Genomic DNA, 21,384 nt, shown 5'->3' on the forward strand with positions numbered 1-21,384 from the left:
GTGCGATGACGTTTGCAGAGCTAAGGACTGTCTGCACGGCAACTGTTGCTGTGGCTTCCTTTGACGCTGCATCAAAGACAAGCGAGCCTATAGTGATGCGATGAAAGACGACGCTGAACACAGGAGTGGCACCACGTCGTCTTTTCAGAAAAATTTCTAGCTCTGCATGCAGCATCATCATGAATGTATTCATATTTGGGGTTACCAAGGAGGACAAACGTTGTCAGATTGCATTCGTCATCGTCATACGGGCACGAAACATGGTGTGCTGGTATAAGATGTCGTTGGGTACTCATTCCATCACATCTTGTTGCCGTAGGCTGTAATGGGGACTGCCACCGTGGTTCTGCCGTGTTAAAGCAAGTTACCCGTGCTTTCCTGGCCTTTTTCGATACTGAGGTTGCTCGATTGTTCCCCTGACCATTACGTTGATCTCTCCCATACTAGAAACATCTGGTCATTGGTTGCCGAGAGCCTGGCACTCCACCACTCACCTTCCACTTCGATTAATAAATAAAAATATAAAATCTACACATACAGTTTCATACAGTTGAAACTGCATGGAATGAAGTTCATGTAGTTGAAACTGCATGGAATGTCATCCAAGCTCAGTTTAACTCAATGCCCAGCCGGATTACAGCCGTTGTTATCGCCAGAGGTGGCAGACCTATGTACTGAATCCTGAGCACATCCCAAACAACCAGAAAATTTAATCATGTCCCCCCCCATTACACTGTATATGTACAATGAATAAGATTCTTCTATTTTATTTCCTTCTTGGTGCAGCAATTTTAATGGTCAACAGTATAATAGGTGCTCGACGCATAGAGGTCATTTAGTTTCTGAAACAGAACATCGCCAGAACGAACACGAAAGAAATCATAATCGTGCAAACTGCAAGGGACTAGAAGGATGTCGTGAACGTGGTCCCAGATCTCTCAGCTGTATCCTGCAGCCAACGACAACATGTCTTACTAGAATTATGGGGCTACCTGTTTAAAGCCGTGGACCCAACATGCCAGGCTGGAGCAGTACAAAGTCATGGCGGCTAATTGACGGTCTTGATATTTTCTCTTCGCAATGCTTAGGACCTTGATTACTTGGACCAAACACCCTCACTTCAACTCAGTACGCGAAATGTAATGGAAAATCCGTGTTTTTCTGCCATCTGTTTGGCAATGGAATGTTCTAGCCTACAACCCCTCTTGTCACAGATGCCGGTTGTCTACCAAGTGTTTCGAGAATATCCACTTGAAATGACAGCAATTTTCCCTCTTGAAATGGCAGTTAGAGAGCCAAATTTCACTCTCATTAAGACCTTGGGGATATGCTGAAGAAAGGTTTGAAACACGTCATCCATCACTGGTATCCTAAACTAATTTATGGGAAATTCTAGAAGATTTTTGGCAGGTAACAGGTGACGGAGAAAGGAGACTCCTGGTGGCTACCAAAGTTAACAGGTATTGTTTCCACCCTCCTAATCAGTTTATTACAGTAGAAATAATTTGGACATGGCCAGACAAAGGCGAGAGTGCATAAATGATACATTACAGATGATTATCTTTTCTTAGTACATAATGAATAATTTTGTCTTGCAGAAATTGAGCGTCTTTTCGAACTAAACTTGTAATTTTAAAGCATAATATATAAAATTAATTAAACAATAATTAAACTAAAATTAATATTAAAATTAAACCAATATTAAAATTAAACTAAAAATAAGTATACACAAATTAAAAATTTAATGTCACTTATCCTTTAAAGTTTTCATTGCAAACGTGTCCTTTACTTTAGATCTAAATATTTACAAATATGTTTAAAATGCTCATGTATAATTATTATAACCTAAAACAAAATTTTAGTTACTGCGTTCAATAGTTAAATGTCAGTGTCAGTTCTCCGGATTTGATTTAAAGTTCTGTAGCACTTAATCTGTGTTCTTTAGCGCTTAATCTGTTGTAATTAACACTTCGGAACTTTATTGGCGTCGTCATTTTGCTTGACAAATCTCTTGCTCCGTATCTGAAATAGTGCTGATTGTATTGCAGATGTTTTTAACTGAGACACGACTTTTGATCATAAATTTCTTAAAAGAGTTCAGAGGTCGACTGAGGTAAATGGGCGGCAGCTATAAATGGACAGTAAAATGGTCAGGTGAGCCTTCAGATCTGTAGAGTACTTGTATTCGAGATGAAAACGTGATGACAATAGCTTGAGAAAAGGCCATGCCCCATAATAAAATTATTTAGTTGTGAGATGGGTGTTTGTTTATACCCGCTGAATTTAGAAATAAAATTACATGTGTATCTACCAGTTCCTCCTAGATCGCATTCTATTTGCCATTACTGTACTGCCTTTTCATCTAGAATTCTTTTTAAGTAAGAGGAAGGTGCCTTGATATTTAGTTTCTCTGCTTCATAACTACTATTTGCTTCTTTAGCTAGTCTGTCTGCTGCTTCATTACCTATAAGACCTAAAAATGTGCTTTAACCTTTATACGTATATATATAGGTTTGATTATTATATCATAAAAGATTATGGGTATTTACAATTAATGGAAAAGTATGCTTGTGATTCAATACAGCGAGTAAAGTGGACACAGAAAATCTTTGGAAGGCCGTATCTCTAGAATATTTTCGAATACTTATTGAAGCCATGTTTTGTCCTGTGGCAACCGTTACTAAGGCTGAAGAACTGTGAACCAGTTACTAATCAGTATCACTTCAATATATAAATTTAAATGTATTTAAGTAACATTACAGTTAAATGAAAATTTGTATAAATACTCACAAACTTATAATAATAATGTAGACTATGTGTCCAATGCCATAAATTAAATACCTCGTACAGATTTATTTTCACGTTATGAAAATGTGTTATTATAATGAATAACACAATTTCATAAAAAAATTAAACGTGTGGTGTTAAAAAAATGTTTTACATCGTTCGGTGTCTGAAAGAGTATTGCTTGGCAGCATTGTTTTACGCCAAGCAGAGTTTGGCTTTAGTGTAACCCTAAAGTTATTTCGTTTTTGCTTTATTAGTATGAATGATTTCTGATTTGATGTAAGAGCATATGGTTGCTCGCTCTTAGCTAAGTTACATAGGTAACTATAAGCACATGCGTGTGCTAGTATTCAATAATGTTGTTTTTGTTAAAATAAATTTGTTATTGTTAATATTACAGTCCACTTACTGAAGTTAAGTATCATTAAATAAGTTCGAGCTATCTTCGGCAAGAACATACATAATTTGCTTACAAGGTTCATTAATTGTATAATATTAATATAATTTATCATTTCATTTCAAATTCAGTCTTCTTACAATTTCTTGGGGCACAAATTCAAAGTTGATATTCTTTTTTGGGCTAATCTGTATATTATTGAAAAAAGAAAAAGAAAAGAAAAAAAAGAAAAAATGAGAAGCAACATGTGTGTTTAAAAGACGTGAAAAAAAAACATTTAAACCTCAAGACTTAATTTAACTTACAGCTCAAAAACAACTCTTTCAACTTAAAGACAGTACCTTTTGCAAATCTTTCAAAGAAATTTTTAAAGATCTCCTATCTTATCCAATTCCTTGGCTGTGCGCAAGCGAATGCGAATGTAATTTCTTGCATGAAAGCAATTAGCGCCGAAAAAGGAAATCATATTTTTCGTTCCACACTTTTACTTCGTTTAATGAGATCGGCGAAAGAGCGCTGAGAGGAAGCCATTACAATTTGTTGTTACTTTCTTTTCAAGAGCAGACGACTACATGACAAGCAAAACAACGATTAGAGAAAAAAACTCACAACGAAAATTTTATTTCAGTGTTCGTAAAGAAGAATTTTAATGAAAATAAAATTCTTTAAAACATCTCTTTCACTCTGGAATAGGAAATTACCCTCTTTTTACCTGGTTAAGTTCACATTAATGAGAACGTTTTAGAACTGACAGGACTACGATAGTAAAAGCTGCAAGGAAGTTAAAGTAGAAGTAAATAACGATGATTAAGGAATTCAGAGCACGCTTTTTTCTTTTGTTTTACTGACTGAAAAGAATGTAAGTACTGTTTTAAGACGCTTAAAATTTGTATATGATGTTTTGTCTTTATGAACAATACTGTCGTAAGTTTGGTACGAACTTCAGAATGATAAATGACTTGATTATTAATGAGAATTGTTTCAGCAGAACGTTGACAAAGTACAAACTAACTGCCTTAACAAGTAGCCAAAACAGTAACTCCGCTTATTAGGTCAGATATTTTTTATCTCGAAAAATTCACATTTCATGTCCATCTCGCTTATTAATTTACTTTTAAGATGTGACTACAGCTATCAGATCACATTCAAACCCAACAGGCGAACATAATTAATTCAGGAGGAAAACTGTTTATTTCTCGCCGGAAACCATTCTACAGACTCTTAACTACTATGCTTCTGAATTGCATTCCCTTGAAATCCAGCAAATCATTTAACACCGGTCAAATCAAGAAGGAAAACAAATGCAACTAGTATTTCCCTAGGGAAATAAATAATGTATTTTCCAAACTCCATTACAATACCTTTTATAATTCCATTTCTGAACTTCTAATTTGAGTAGGAAATTGTTTTTAAATTTTACCAGACTCTCAACCGATTTTCAGAAAATGGGTTAATATATTATCGCTTCAAGAAGAACATATTGACGACAATTCTAAACTTGAGTACGAGAAAATTTCTGAAAAATGCAATGAAATTTTGAACGCTTTAGAATAGTGTTTCTCAAACTTGGGTCTGCAGACTACAAGTGGTTCTCGAAGCCTTCTTTTATAGTCCACTTAGATTTGCAAAAGTGTCTTGTTATTTGTAAATGAAATCAACAAAATCTTACTTCATTTCTTGCTGGCTGTATGTGGCATATTTTTCAGTTGTATCTTCAAAACTAAATGAACTAAACCTTTGTCTGCAAGACAATTTTTTTATTGTTCTCAATGCCCATGAGAATTTAAAGAGTTTCAGAGGGAACTTGGTTTGTGGGTTAGTATGTAAAATAGAGAACATGTTTACCATTCTTTTCAGCAGAAAATGATATCATTATTGGAAACAATTGAGCAATGGCATATGTTTTAACCTCGAAACTCTGAGATCACAATTTGAAATTTGTTTTTTAAGTTGTGTTGAATTTTCATGGATTTTACATGCATTGTATATTGAAAATCAAGAAATAAGATTATATTTTCTTTAATTTTCGATTTTGTACAAATTCAGAAAACTTTGTTGACGCATTGCCTCTGCTATTTTCTCAAACAATTAAGAAATGACAATTCAATTAATAAAAAAAATCTGATGTGTACGCCACATGACTTCCTTGTACGGAATATTAAATTATGCGAATTTTTTCTTGCATTTCATTTAAACTTATTGGATTGAATTAAATCTACTTCGCCGACAGCGCATAAACCACAAGAGAATAAATGCATTCTTTAAAATTCACTCTAGTATTTGTTTACCATAGCGACACTCTGGCGCTAGATTCATTTAACAGTATTATATTTCGTTCATATTATAACTCATAATGCACAAAATTTATATCATTCAAAGAATAGAATTATCTAATCGTTGCCACATGTTCTATTCAAATACTATAATAGAGCTAGAATGATGTACAAAAGAAATTAAGCAAACAAAACAAAACAGAAACAGTTTTTCACAGACGATTGAATATTTCTCATTCAATTAATTCAGTTCTCACTTCGCGAGAAGGCAAAAATACATAAAAACTCAAAATATCTATATTAAAAATTACGACGTAAATCTTAAACACTTATTTCCTCGAAAAAATTCCAGAAAGGATTAAGCATGATTTAATTGGCAATAATAAATCAAGGCGTTATCTTTGTTGTTGCGAAGCTACGTTTCTCTAGATTGGCAACAAATCCACTAGTCTGCTGTTTCAAATGTAAACAATCAAAGGCTGCCATGAAAAAAAAGGCTTAGCGGCACTTAAACAACTTTAAAATTGTTGATAATTCTAAAAATATTGCATACAGATTTACTAAAGGCATAAAAACCTTAACCGGAAGATAAAAACAACATACTTCAATCATTTTAAAGCAAAAAATGTACAATTTATAAACATATACGAGTAAAGAAACTGAGATCACTGAGCCGGGTAACAGAGTGGATATATATATATATAAATATATTTATATACGTTTGGTGCGGCCGATTACAACCAAAATACGAGATGCTCATCTACATGTTATAGCAATCCTATATACAAAATTTCAACATTCTGAGGCTACTCGTTTTTGAGTTATGCAAGATACGTACGCACGTACGTACATACGTTCGTACAGACGCCACGAAAAATTCTCTTTAAAATTCATTTTAAAGCAGTTTTATAATTTTTTTGGAGGAAACGAGTCTTTTATTTTGTACTTACGTACAGATATCACGCAAAAACATCATTAAATTGCATTCGATATCGGTCAAAATCGATATTTTCGTTGAAATATGCTGCCTGTAAGTTTTCGCGATTACAATACTTCCTTTTTATTCGTACAAGGAAGTAAAAACTAGCGAAAATGAGCTTACTATCTCCTTATGAGAAAGCAGAATGGAACGTTTCTTTTTAAATTAAATTACGATGTAGGAATAAGTTTATAAAAATGAAAGCAGAATGGAATAAACAAATATTCATCTGCCGCGATTTCGCGCTTTAACACCTATTAAAACAGTAAACATTAAACGTTATTAGAGATGTTGAATACGGTCTTAACTTACAGGTTATCAGTCGTTTATTCCCCCATAATCACAGCTCTTGAATTGAACAATGAAATTTCAATATCAGTGAATAAACATCTGTTATTTGGATATTAAAAAGTAATTCATCAAACATCGGCTTGTATATGTTAATCTCGGTTGAAATTACTCGCTCTTTAAAATAATCGAATTTTGCGGATGAAAACAATTGAGGACCTGACGTGCATTTTAGATGCCTTAATTCCACCTGCGGCGCATATAAATGAACCACGTTACATTACTTTCCTTAATTAATAATTTCATTTAACGGAAGATAACAGCGTTGCTGATTATTTCAAATTCTCAAATACAAACAGGTTTGTAAATAATAATGGAGAATAAGGGAATGGACATTTGTCGCTGCTGATATAACTTTGGTATTAATAATGATAGTGGGACTTCGTCCAACTCCATTCCATTCTCGACGCAGAAAACGTTTACACTGCTAAGATGGCTTCTCGCATTGGTTGTAAAGTAAAACAGAATTTGTTACCACTTGAGTCGTCAACGACTATTGCTAGCTATACCTGCGGCCAAGCCAAAGATCAGCCGGCACATATTAATACCCTATTAAAAAAATCTGATGTGTACACCACATGACTTCCTTGTACGGAATATTCAACTATACGCATTTTTTTCTTGAATTTCATTTAAATTGATTGTATTGAATTAAATCTACTTCGTCGACAGCGCATAAACCACAACAGAATAAATGCACTCATTAAAATTCACTATATTTGTTTACTATAACGACACTCTGAATGCACAAAATTTACATCATTTTGAAAAATAATCGTTGCCACATGTTCTATTCAAATACTATAATAAAGCTAAAACGATGTATGAAAGAAATTAAGCAAACAACAAAAACAGTTTTTGTTGTTTGCTTAATTAACAAAAAAGAAACAGTTTTTCACAGACAATTTAGTATTTCTCATTCAATTAATTCAGTTCTCACTTCGCGACAAGGCAAAAATACATAAATAACTCAAAATATCTGCATTAAAAATTACGAAGTAAATCTTAAACACTTATTTCCTCGAAAAAATTCCAGAAAGGATTAACCATGATTTAATTCGCAATAATAAATGAAGGCGTTATTTTTGTGTTGCGAAGCTTAGTCTCTCTAGATTGGCAACAAATCTACAGTTCTGCTGTTTCAAATGTAAACAAATATGTTCGCCATGTTATTTAAAACTTAACCGCACTTAAACAACTTTTAAATTGTTGATAATTGTACAAATATTGCTTCCAGAATTACGAAAGGCATAAAAACCTTAACCGGAAGATAAAAACAACATAATTCAATCATTTTTAAAGCAAAAAATATACAATTTACAAACATATAAGAGTAAAGAAACTGAGATCACTGAGCCGGGTAACAGAGTGGATATATATATAAATATATTTATATACGTTTGGTGAGGACGATTGCAACCAAAATACGAGGTGCACATCTACATGTTATAGCAGTCCTATATACAAAATTTCAACGTTCTGAGGCTACTCGTTTTTGAGTTATGCGAGATACGTACGTACGTACGTTCGTACAGACGCCACGGAAAATTCTCTTCAGAATTCATTTTAAAGCAGTTTTATAATTTTTTTGGAGGAAAAGAGTCTTTTATTCTGTCCTTAAGTACAGATATCACGCAAAAACATCATTAAATTGCATTCGATAGCGATCAAAATGGGATATTTTCGTTGAAATATGCTGCCTGAAACTTTTCGCGATTACAATACTTCCTTTTTACTTTGTACAAGGAAGTAAAAAGTTGCCAACAGCAGCTACTTATTCTAACTGCTGACATGAACGAAACATTTTCGATATACAATGACGTCACATGCAATCGCGTGCTTTCTTCAACGTCAGAATATGATCTCATATAATAATATTACATTTAATGTTTGGCAATGCTTTTTTTAGCCCAATTTTTAGGGGCAGTTTGCCCAGAATTCGGCATTTTGCGTTGGTTCATTATAAACGGCGTTTCACTTTTCAAATTGTCGCCATCAAATATTATAGTCCTGCATTATATTTAAAGAAATTAAATATTGAAGAATCTACATGAATATATGTATGTTTCTCGCACTGTGAAAAAACAACGATAGCTAAAGACATCAAATTGTGAATAACGTAGTCTTCGACTCCAATATGGGTATCTGGAAAACGAAATTTGAAATTTGGAATTTGTTTATTTGTTTTATATTTTCATAACCTTTTACGAATTTTTGACTAACAAACTCAATGATTTCAAAGCGAGCAATGGCAACGCCGTAAGAAAAAAAACATTTTTATCTCCAGCGCGCGAGACTGTATATCGGTAATTCTAGAGATATGCTCTTTTTAATATTTTGTGATATTGCTCTTCAATTGAATTTTATGGTTTAAGTGAAAAGAAAACAAAGAAAAAAAAACTTAAAAAAAAAAAAAAAAAAAAAAAAAAAAAAAATCTGAAATGTTTCAGATTTTAAATTACGTCCAAAGGGGCGTTTTTTAACATTTTGTGTGTTACCTTTCTTTATTAAATATCATGTTCCTCGCACTTAAACCATAAGATCCAGTGCAACAGCAATATCGCAAAATAGTTTTAAAACGAGCATATCTTTAGAATTTCCGATACAGAGACTCACGCGCTGGAGATAAAAATGTTTTTTCTTCACAACGTTGCCATTGCTCGCTTTGAAATCCTTGAGTTTGTTAATCAAAAATTCGTCAAAGTTTTAAAAAATAGGAAATCGATCATAAAACAAATTTCAAATTTCAAATTGGGCCTTCCACATGCTCATATTCGTTGGAGGATTACGTTATTCAAAATTCGATGACTCTATGTACCGTTGTTTTATCACAATACGAGAAATATACATACATTTATGCAGATTTTTCATTATTTAATTTCTTCAAATATAATGCAGGACTCTAACATTTTGTGGCAACAGTTTGAAAAGTGAACCGACATTTATGGGTCCGACGCAAAATGCCAAAACGAAACTAATAGTCCTTCGGGATTCAAATCCCTTTGGACTAATGAGTGCGAAAATTAGCGTTTTCAGAGTTTTTAATTAATATGTCGGCTGATTAAAGTCGTACAAAGGTGAGAAACGGTCGAAATGGTATCAACGAAATTTTGGAATCCGGGAGTACCTCTCTCGATACTTAACACCCCGCCGTCCGGCAGGAGATGATGTCACAAAGTGATTTTCAAATAGACGCGCACAGATTTTAGTAGCATAAATGGTTAGTTTTTAAATTAACATAGCACTTAAAAATCCTTTCGAATTTTAATTTTGATTTACGAAACCTTCAGAGGAATTGCTTGAAATCCTACGATTCCCCGGAACACGGTTTGAAAAATCCCATTTTTTTACTTTTTACTTAAAAGAGCGTTTACTTTAAATAGGCATGAATAGAGGAAACTCGTCAAATACAATATACTTTCACAAGACCTAAATTAAAAAAGCTGTTTTCTTAATTTAAAGGTATACTGTAATTTCCTTTTCGTAATTTTGACGAAATAGAAATAGGAAAATTCGTAATCAATAGGAAAATTTGCAGAGTGTGTGATTATAGAAACATAGTAACACAAGTAATTTACTAAATAAGATCCAGAAATAATCTAAAAAAAGAGACTCCGCTGAAATCTGAAAACGGAAATTTTCCACGAACAGCACTTTCTTCTATTTTATGCAGCGGGTCAGAACAGGCAGAGAGATGGGACATGGAAAATTCGAGTAAAATTAAATCAGCCATTCTCTGGAAGTATAGTCTTTCTAGTTGCCAAGGTAACCAAAAAGCCTACGTCATAGACAGCTGAGAGTTTTCGACACGCGAGATAATTGCGATAATCTAAAAATGAATCAGGAAATACAATCCTGCATGCAATCTCGGTACATCTGTATAAAATCAAAGACAATTTATTCCCTTAGTTATAATAATAGATATCGAGTGGTCGATTTCTCTGAGTACGCGAAAGTCTTGAGGGATTTTCTATTTAATATTTAACATTAATAGGCCTATTTTAATATGCTGCAACACAAGTGTTACAAAAGGTTAATTAAAATTTGTGGTTACGAATTTAATCGTAAATATTTCAATTAGTACATAAAAACACTTAACTCCTAAATTATTGGAGCAATACCAAAAACGATATTCAGAATTAAATCAAAAATATGGTTAATCATTATTAAAAAACAGCAGAAAAGAGGAAAAACCCATGTTACAATTAATAGAAAAATATTTTTTTTAAAAATCTGAAAGGTTTCAGATTTTAAATTACGTCCAAAGGGGTGTTTTTTTTAACATTTTGTGTGTTTGTTACCTTTATTTATTAAATATCATGTTCTTTGCACATAAATCATAAAATTCAGTTCAAGAGAAATATCGCAAAATAATTTTAAAATGAACAAATCTTTAGAATTTCTGATACACAGTCGTGCGCGCTGGAGATAAAAATGTTTTTGCTGTACAACGTTTCCATTTTCGCTTTGAAATTCTTGAGTTTGTAAATCAAAAATTCGTTAAAGTGTTACGAAATATGAAATCGATAATAAAACAAATTCCAAAATTCAAATTTTGTCTTCCAGATGCCCATATTCGCAGAAGGATTACGTTATTCAAAATTGGATGGCTCTAGGTACCATTGTTTTATTACAAAGCGAGAAACATACATACATTTATGCAGATTCTTCACAATTTAATTTCTTTAAATATAATACAGGACGATAACATTTGGTAGCAACAATTTGAAAAGTGAAACAACGCTTGTAGTGAACTAACGCAAAATGCCAAATCGAAATTAATAGTCCTTCTGGGCGAACTGCCCCTTTGGACTAACAATATGCCTATACACTGACTACCAATAAGTATTTGGACACCTGTGATAGAAAAGAAAAACTAACTTTATTCAAAATCAATAGTTGATAGAGCCTCCACGAGAGGTAATTACAGCGTGGACCCTCCGGGGCATACTTTCCACAAGTCTTTGTATGACAGGTAGTGGTATTTTCTTCCACTCGGCTTGGAGAAGACATAGAAGTTCCTTCACCGATTTTGCACGGGTAGTGCACCCCTGAATTCGGTGATGCAACTCGTCCCAGAGGTTCTCGATAGGGTTCAGGTCTGGACTCTGGACAGGCCAGTCCATTCGATGAACTCCATTGGCACCATACCAAGCCTTGGTTAACGTCGAAACATGACAACTGGCATTGTCGTGCTGAAAGTAACAGGGGTCCAACCCGTAAAACTGCCACAACGTAGGAAGCACATTGTCATCCAAAATAGTGCAGTAGGCAGGTAGCTTACCATGAATAGGGACCAAGGGTCCCAGCCTATAACAAGAGAAACACCCCCAGACCATAATTTCACCTCCGCCGAACTTCACTGTAGGCACAATTCATTCTGGCAGGAGACGTTCTCCAGGTAGACGCCAGACGCAGACCCTGCCATCCGAACTGTAAAGGGTGAACCTTGATTCGTCACTCCAAAGAACCCGTTTCCACTGATCTACGGTCCAATTTCGATGTGCTTTGCACCACATTAACCGATCAGCGCGGTTGGACTTTGTGATCAAAGGCTTATGGGCAGCAGCACGACCATGAAAACCAAGCAGATGTGCTTCCTTATACGGATGGTATTCATTGAAACAATACTCCCGGATGCCTGTTGAAACACACTCGCGGATGAGGGCCATCGGTTGGGTGCGGTTCTTCGAATTTCTCTGGACAGCACTCGTCGGTCTCTATCTCCCAGTTTCGTTGGTCTGCCGACTCGGGGCACATTCCGACAATCACCGCTCACCTTCCACTTCTTAATCACATAGGCCACTGTCGGTTTTGGGTACTTGAGATCGCTAGATATGTCCGTTATGGATCGGCCATATTTGTGATACCCGATAATTATACCTTTCTCGAAATCAGAGAGCTCCGAACTGCGAGGGATCTTGCATGCGACTAAAGCCGATGCTGTTTCCTACACGATATATACCGGCGGAGTCCGTGACGTACCTTAGGACAGCAGATATCGTCATTTGCATAGGTGTCCAAATACTTATTGGTAGTCAGTGTATTTTAAAATAGCTCAAACCGGAGAAAACGAAAAGAACACACTGTAAAGAATGAAAGAATAAACTTTAAAAAATGGAGAAATTAAATTACAGATCGCATACGAAAACAATATTTAGAAGAGAACTTGAACACTGTCATTGAGTTCAAATTCCCGTAAAAAGGTCAGTTAGAAATTTACATTTTTATATCTGTACAAATCCAGAATTTATAAAAAAAAATTACATCTGTTCTCTATTATGTACAATTGTGTACTGTTGTCCCAAATACTGTGACAACATCTACTATCACTGTTGTTAATCCATATATTTTTCCTTTTCATATTTTCTTTAGAGAATTTTTGTTTTACGCTTATTATTTGTAGTTGTAATACTTCCAACACTGCACAATAAACAAACAACTTTTTTAGATAGGGTGCAGTTAATCAGCAATCCGGTTAACCCACATCCGATAAATAAGAGAGTTGACTGTAATGTCAAACTAACACTCATCGTAATGTCATGGAGTTAACATTTGAAGACATCTCTACAGATGATGAACGTATTAATCATTATTGTTTTCAAAACTATATTTTGAAATAGCAAATTCGAAAATCCTAACACATAGAAAATTTGAAACTAGCAAGAAAAGTTTTCAGGTTAAAAATATTTTGCTCTTGAAAAAGAGGAATTATTGTGCAAACGCCCTCGAAATCGATAGAGTTTTATTCAGACTCTATGTCTAGCTGACTCTATATCTAGCTATGTTTTTTTTTTTTTTTTTTTTTTTTTTTTTTTTTTTTTTGCCTAAATTTAGTTAACTTTTCGGCATATTTCTCTTCCAGTGGTACATGAAATCAGGAATGTTCCTAGAGGCAAGTCAGAAAATTAATTTTTACAAATTATTTTCACAAAACACATTCAAACTCGTTCTGAGAAGAATTTCATAGCATTTCTATCGTTCTGTCTCTAATAACAAATTCCAAAAAATTTTCTTTGGCAGATTCCTTACTTTTCAGAATAATTTGAAGATTGGAATGTAACAATTCGAAATTTTTGAAGATCATTTTTAGTTCTTTCAAGAAATTCTCATCTTTTAAAACCTTGCGTCTTTTCTTCAATTACGAACTTTTTGCCCATTGATAGTCTTTTTTTTTCTTCCCTCGAGGATTGATATTATCAATATCAGAAAAATTGGGAAAATAATAGTAAGGCGAGTAGTAATAGAACTAATTTTAAATAACAGGTAAAAGGAGAAATCAAGGAGTAAAATATTTAAATATAAAACTGGAAGAAGATTTTTTTATAAATGTCCAGTTTTCGTAACAGTGAAAAATTGCTTTGGGAAAAGCAGAACAAATGCTGGGAGCATCATTCTTTAATCAATATAAAATCCATTATTCTTGTCAAAACGCTGAAATAGTTTTGGAAAAATTAACCTAAAAAATCTGAAATGACTAGAAATTTTTGTTAGTGCAAGTACAACGAAAATTTAATATGTACTTCAGAAAGCAAATATTGCTATATCGATATTATTATGTAAAATATGATAAAACAGAAAACGAGTTTTTATTATATATATAACGCATTTAAGATGTTACTGCAGGAAGAGAAGCAGCGGCAACTGTCAAACTACTCTGAGAAGCAGAGAGTGAATGTGACATGTCTAAATGAAATTTGGTTCGAAGTGATTTAATTTCAGTTCATATTTAATCCCTATCGTTGAATACTACGTTTCTGTTCCCCTATTGAGGGCTCAGGTTAAAAAAAAAAAATTCTTTCAGCTAGCTCACGTGACAGGGCATAAATCTTTCCTCCATAGTTCCTGGTTTTAGTTCGTAGTCAGCGCATATGAAACTTCTAATAGTGCAATTTTTTTTCATTTCGTTTGTTGAAAAACTTCCGAACTATACTTTCTTTGTCTTTTTCAATAAAAAGCAACAACGTAATAAGCAATGCAATACATTACCTTTTGATTGAAATAAACTTTTCTGAATGCACAATTTTTATTAAGGATACAGATTTTTAAAAAAAATAAATTAAAAACATCACGATGTTGCGTGAATATTGAACTAACCCTTTGATGTTCTATATTTACTTTGGCCAGTTCAATTCAGAATAATTTTAACTGTGTGTTGGAATAAAGCAATACACCGTGGGATATAAACATAACTTTATAGTGTTTTAAATGTTTCGTTCATTAAAATACAATGAACCCTGTCACAGAGACCATCTCCAAAAGCAACCAGTATTTCTGAGAGCATAAATGCACATCATTATTGAATATTACCTTTCTAAAGACAACTGCTCCCACATATAGCCAAAATCATCTGGAACCATGTTTGTTTTAAAGAAAGTTCATTGTATTTTTTATACTGAAATAAAAACACAGGAAGCACTTCCGCAGAGAACCCGGTAAATGTAAACATCGGCAACTTTGGCGATAATAGTTCAAACCTGGTAACCCAGCGGATTTATCCTATTCGCTTATTTGAAGTTTGCAACCATTCCTCTTGCGTTCATTTTGTTGAATTATCACTGTCGTTGTTCGCATTTGCAGATTTATATTATTCTTCTCTTACTTATTATTATTTTTTCTGAATTTTTTTAACAACGAATAGATAGAAATATTTTCGTAGATAGATGCCGGTTCTCGGTTCGGGATGAAAGGAAGAAAATACGGCGGGAGGGGTGAAGCTAACACGGCTGTTCACGTTGTGTTCTTAATTATTAACAGCTCTAAGTACCAGCAATTTAAATTACTAAGTAATGCTTTTATTTTTATTATTGGTTATTGTCATCTAAAATTATGAGAATAAATCAATTTTCTGGCGTAAAATTTTAACAAGATAATATATTGTTAATGCTTTTGTAACAATAACCTTTAAGAGGATGGCAAGTGTGACATAAATAGATGATTGAGTTGAAATAAAAAAGATTATTCATTATCTAACATGACAGAATAGTTTGATGCATCACCATGGTCATCAAAATTAGCAATCTCTGCTGGTGTAAGGAATATATTGTTTTCTGTGTTAACTGGAATTTAAGACGTTTTTTTTTTTTTTTTTTTTTTTTTTTTTTTTTTTTTTTTTTTTTTGTTTTTGTTTATCACGTTTAACAGGTTAATTTCAGTACATTAATACTAATTTATATTTTTCAAATGAATTTTTATTTCCGTTATAAATGCTTATATATTGTCTTATACTTAATATATTCTTTTCTGTGCTAAATTGAATTTAATATAATTTTCGTATATCACGTTTAACAGTTTTACTACCATATGCTTAATATATTGTTTTGTCTGCTAACTTGAATTTTAGATGCACTAAAAATCACGTTTACAAAATATCACGTTTGCGGCTCGGCTCATCGTCGATGAACCGCGAGCTTGGCGAGTAAAAATGCAACGGCGCCAACGGGTTCTTTCCCGAAGCGCCAACGGGTTCTCTGCGGATGAAAACCCAAAACACATTATGTGCATCTACAGCCTTTAGTTTGAGCCAAATTACTTAATCTTGCTCCTAAGAGCAACAACCTGCTACAACATGGCAACATTTTGATAACGGCTTTCATGTTTACTTATCCTCTAAATACAAAATTAAATGAAAAATAAGATTGATAAATAATTAAAACAAATTTTGTTTAGATGAATTTACTAACGAACGTTGCTTTATTTTACGAAATTCCAAGGTTCAACCTTAAGAACAATTTTCAAATACTTAAAATACACTATTCAAAGTCGTGAGTACAGATTCGCCCGAAATTCTCATAAGCATTCCTACAATCTTCTATAAACATCACTTCCGGAATCTGAACGAATTAAAAAAAGTAACATCAATTCTAAACATTGTTTTCAGCGTCTAAACACAATGGCAACTGTAAACATCATTTTCGGCAAGACAACGTCAATTCTAAACATCATTTTAAGCATCTAAATACATTTAAGAAAACATTTTAAAAGGCGGTGTCTTAAAATAATAGTGCATCAATTTCAAGATCATTTCATCTTTCTATAGATTAAAAAAAAAAAAAGATACACATTATTTAAAAATCGTTACCAAACACGAGTCTAAAAATGTCAAATATCACAAGACTTTAGCAACAAGCTGCAAAATCATATCCAAAAATTTCTGACTTGACCTTGGAAATTCTCTGTTCTTAAACAAACATAATCCACAACAACATAAATTAGTTTTTTAGTAAAAGAAAATTACGTATTATTACCTGAATATGAGCTATCTAATAATGAATTATGGACCAGCCTTTTAGTTCTTACACTTCCTAATGTATGTTTCTATTTAATAAATGGTTACGTTTTCGCATATTCAAAAATGCAAACAGACGTAATAGCTAAATTGATCTTTATCTGTAGATCACTGGATAACCATGACAAAGCGATAAATACATTTTATCGGTTATCATAAGACTTAAAATCGATGAGATAATAACAAAAGGTGTAACCTTGCATGAAATAAACATTTCGAAATGACTTTTTTATTTACTGAAAGTGAAAATATACATAATGCGTCTATAAAGTTGTAAGGATTAAATTCGTACAATATCGAACGTTGAAGAAAATAGAATTCTTACAACTTGGCCTCAATATCGAATCTTTTACACAGCTCCTGGATCGTGGCGCTTATTTTTGAAATACTCTTACGGTCTGTGATTACGGTTTTCTGAATCTCTTTAGTGCTATTAAAATACCTTTGAGATTAGACTTCACTTAAGGGAAGGTAAAGCAATCTGTAGGTACTAAATCTGGTGAATAATGAATGATGTTGTTTGAGAACTGTGACACTTTCTTTGCTAAACGCTTTTTGAGAGAATGGAAATGCATGTTGCTGAATTGTCGCGCATAAAAAATGCAATTATTCGATTAAGATTTTTGAGCTTAAAGCGCTGAATTCCTTTCAGAAGGCGAGACAAGAATCAAACAAGTGCATTGGGCGAACAACTAGAAGGGGTGCTCAGTTAGCTACGATAATTTAAGAATTCATTTTTAAGAAGAAATTAAGGTTGCTATTAAAATTACATCAAAAAGGATCGCTTTGAAACATCAAATCATAATGCAACATTCTTGTTGCAGGTCTGAAAGAAACACTATTGTTACGAAATGTCCATGCGCGGTAAGATAGCTTCCCCGCAAAGCAGATTTTAGGGTTGTCATAAAATGACAAAGGAAGGCAGGGTTGCCACATTTGGTAAGAAATCGCCCATTTGGTGACAAAACTGGCGATATGCCATGGACAGATGAAGAACCTTCTGGAACGAATTCTTAACGTTTTAGCCCAGAATGTTCTTGAACACAAGCCGAAAGCTATATAAACCCTGCTGGTCCGCAGTCAGGGAGTGTGCCTCGTCGAAAGGGCGAGATTGTGTGCATCTCATAGAGTGCGAGATAGTTAGTATCGAGTTGGTGTCTCGTCTAGCGAGTCAATCCCTGCGGAGTCGATCGAGTTGACAGCGGGGCAGCGAGTGCCGAGTGGGTCGTCGAGTGCACCGAAAGAGTCTCTTAGTGTATCGAGGCTAGTGCATCGTCGAGAGAGCGTGTTGAGCTCCGGGAACGTCTGAACCGAAGAGTCGGGAGCCGTGCTCTGTGTGTCTTCGAGTGCATCGCGAGTTGTAGCATGGAGAGTCTCGAGAGTACGTGGAGTTCCGAGAACGGCTGAGCAGAGTCGGGAGCTGCACTCTGGTGCTTTGCAGTGAAGCTGTTTCCACCGTGATAGCCTGATAACCTACCTGAAGGCTGTGTCGCTGATCATGTCAGCGTGCTTATAGTAGTTCATCGACGACTGTAAAACGTGTTTTGGAGCTACTCGCTAATAAAGTGTGCTTCGATACTTCATCAAGTGTCGTCGTTATTCACTCCAAATCCACACGAACCCCGTATATACGTAATGTGGAGGAAAAGAAAACCGCAACAACTGATGTCAGAAAAGAAAACGCAACACTATATTACCCGGAAAGCATAATATTCCAACATTAGTCTGCTAAGAAACCTGCCAATTACCCTCACACGAAAGAAACATTTTGAATAATCTTCGCTTCTAGAATATCTGACTGACTGTAACGGAGACTTACGCAAGGCTAACGCCAAAATCACAACCACCACTTGCACGACACAATGCAAGCGCTTTTGTCGACACAATGCATGTATTCAACATCGTGATAACTACAGCGATTATTTAATGTACCACCATTTTATATTTGAAATTATTCATCTCGCGCATACTTTAATCTGTGACTTTGAAACATCAATCAAATAAATATATTACCTAGACAAATGCTCTGCTTATATTTCATTCCTCTAAACTTAATGATTTTTGGTGTTGGGACTTCATATTCCATCAGTACGTAACAATAAGCCCTGCCGCTACGCACATGCGAATCTCGGTTATGTTCTTTCACTGATGGAAAGCTGCAAAACAAAAAAAAAAAAAAAAAAAAAAAAAAAAAAAAAAAAAAAAACAAAGACAAAAAAAAAAAAAAAGACAAAAAGAAGACAAAAAACAAAAAAAACAAAAAAAAAAAATCTGAAATGTTTCAGATTTTAAATTACGTCCAAAGGGGCGTTTTTTAACATTTTGTGTGTTACCTTTCTTTATTAAATATCATGTTCCTCGCACTTAAACCATAAGATCTAGTGCAACAGCAATATCGCAAAATAGTTTTAAAACGAGCATATCTTTAGAATTTCCGATACAGAGACTCACGCGCTGGAGATAAAAATGTTTTTTCTGCACAACGTTGCCATTGCTCGCTTTGAAATCCTTGAGTTTGTTAATCAAAAATTCGTCAAAGTTTTAAAAAATAGGAAATCGATCATAAAACAAATTTCAAATTTCAAATTTGGTCTTCCACATGCTCATATTCGTTGGAGGATTACGTTATTCAAAATTCGATGACTCTATGTACCGTTGTTTTATCACAATACGAGAAATATACATACATTTATGCAGATTTTTCATTATTTAATTTCTTCAAATATAATGCAGGACTCTAACATTTTGTGGCAACAGTTTGAAAAGTGAACCGACATTTATGAGTCCGACGCAAAATGCCAAAACGAAACTAATAGTCCTTCGGGATTCAAATCCCTTTGGACTAAAAAAAAAAAAAAGTTTAGGAAGATATCAGAGAGTGAAAGAACAGCCCCTGTTAGAAGTCAATGACAAAGACAAGCTGATTATTACAGAAAAGGTTACACAAAAGTTTGGATTTTCTGAATGACATGTGAGAAGCACACATTAGTATTTGTTTTTAATATGGATACTTGGTAGCAAATTATTTATCTGGCTTTTATTTAGCAAATTATTTAGCTGTGACAAAAGAGCGATCTGATGTATTTCAAACAATATTCGACAGAAAAATCCGATGGCACCACATCATGAAAGGTAGATTCTCTTCAAGAATGTTAAGCGAATTCTATTTGTCAAAAAAGTAGGATTAAATCCACAAAAGATTTTAACATTGTCTGTGGGATTTCAGAAGAGTGATTTGTTGGAAGCTCCTATTTAGCGAACCAAATATTAAATGGCGAAGCAAACTGCCCATAGGAGATCTTTGTTCAGGGATTCGTAATACCTTGAAAAAAAAAAGCGCCAATCGACAGTGAATCTTCAGGAAGTATTATTCCCATCATGACAATCCATAGCCTTTTCGGCTTTGGTGAAAACTATAGGAGTATAAGCAGATGCTCATATCGTACACCCATAATCATCACTGGATATTCTTCAGACAGAATCAACTCAATTTTCTGAAGCAAACTGGAAGACGAAAGTATAAACAATATTCTCGGTGTGATTACAAAACTCATTCCGAACGTCAGAATTCTACTGGAATCCCACAAAGAATCAAAACTGTATAGTAAAGAGCTAAAACATTACCTAATAAAAACAATAATTTAGAGTCAACAATGATGCATATATCTAGATTGAAAGACAACAAATGTATTCCATAATGTAACATAATTCTTTCATTTAAAAAAGAAAGAGCTTTTGCCCGTATTCAGTATTCTCTACAACTGTGTTAAATGTTTTGTTTACATATTTTTATTTTTGTTTCAAATAACTGCAATCTATTTGTTTTGCAACTTCTGGAAAGCGGTGCAGTTCTTCATATGCTTGGCAATAACAGCTGCGTATAGAATTTACATACAAGCTAAAGAACTACAATTTAGAAATGCAGTACTCTACAAAAAAAAAATTCATTTGTCAATACATCTGAAGCCTCGGTGAGACCTAAGCAGGTATACATAAGCATGAAGAACTCTGTTGTTGTGACTTATCTCACTTGTCTAACAATAACATCATAACAAGTACACGAAATTCATCGTGGCGAGGAGTGCAAGACTGTACCTGTTGTTGGCAACAGCCTTGAGCACCACACAGATGACAATACAATTTTGCTCACTCCCACTCTCAGTTTTGGTGGAAAGCACCGCTCTTTCCCTACCAATAACCTCTCAAGAGGACTTTCGGTACTTTTCCGTTTTGCCGGAGCAAGCGATAAAGTCGCCAATAATGGTACAACCGATGCCAAACGGAATATTCTTGCTGGTAACCTTTAACGCCA

At 34.0% G+C, this 21,384-nt stretch overlaps 1 protein-coding gene across 1 annotated transcript in view; it reads right to left on the reverse strand.

The window, feature by feature from the left end:
- Window positions 1–17,167, reverse strand: part of LOC118182165 (uncharacterized) — a 57,213-nt gene extending 40,046 nt beyond the window's left edge. Inside the window, exon 1 of the mRNA XM_085816514.1 lies at window positions 17,032–17,167. The gene's annotated coding sequence lies outside the window, so the exon portion shown is untranslated. The remainder of the gene's footprint in view (window positions 1–17,031) is intronic.
- Window positions 17,168–21,384: the final 4,217 nt, after the last annotated feature.

The sequence above is a fragment of the Stegodyphus dumicola genome, chromosome 5, assembly GCF_044657685.1.
Source record: "Stegodyphus dumicola isolate Sdum_Otavi_A_Nest chromosome 5, ASM4465768v1".
NCBI lineage: Eukaryota > Metazoa > Arthropoda > Arachnida > Araneae > Eresidae > Stegodyphus > Stegodyphus dumicola.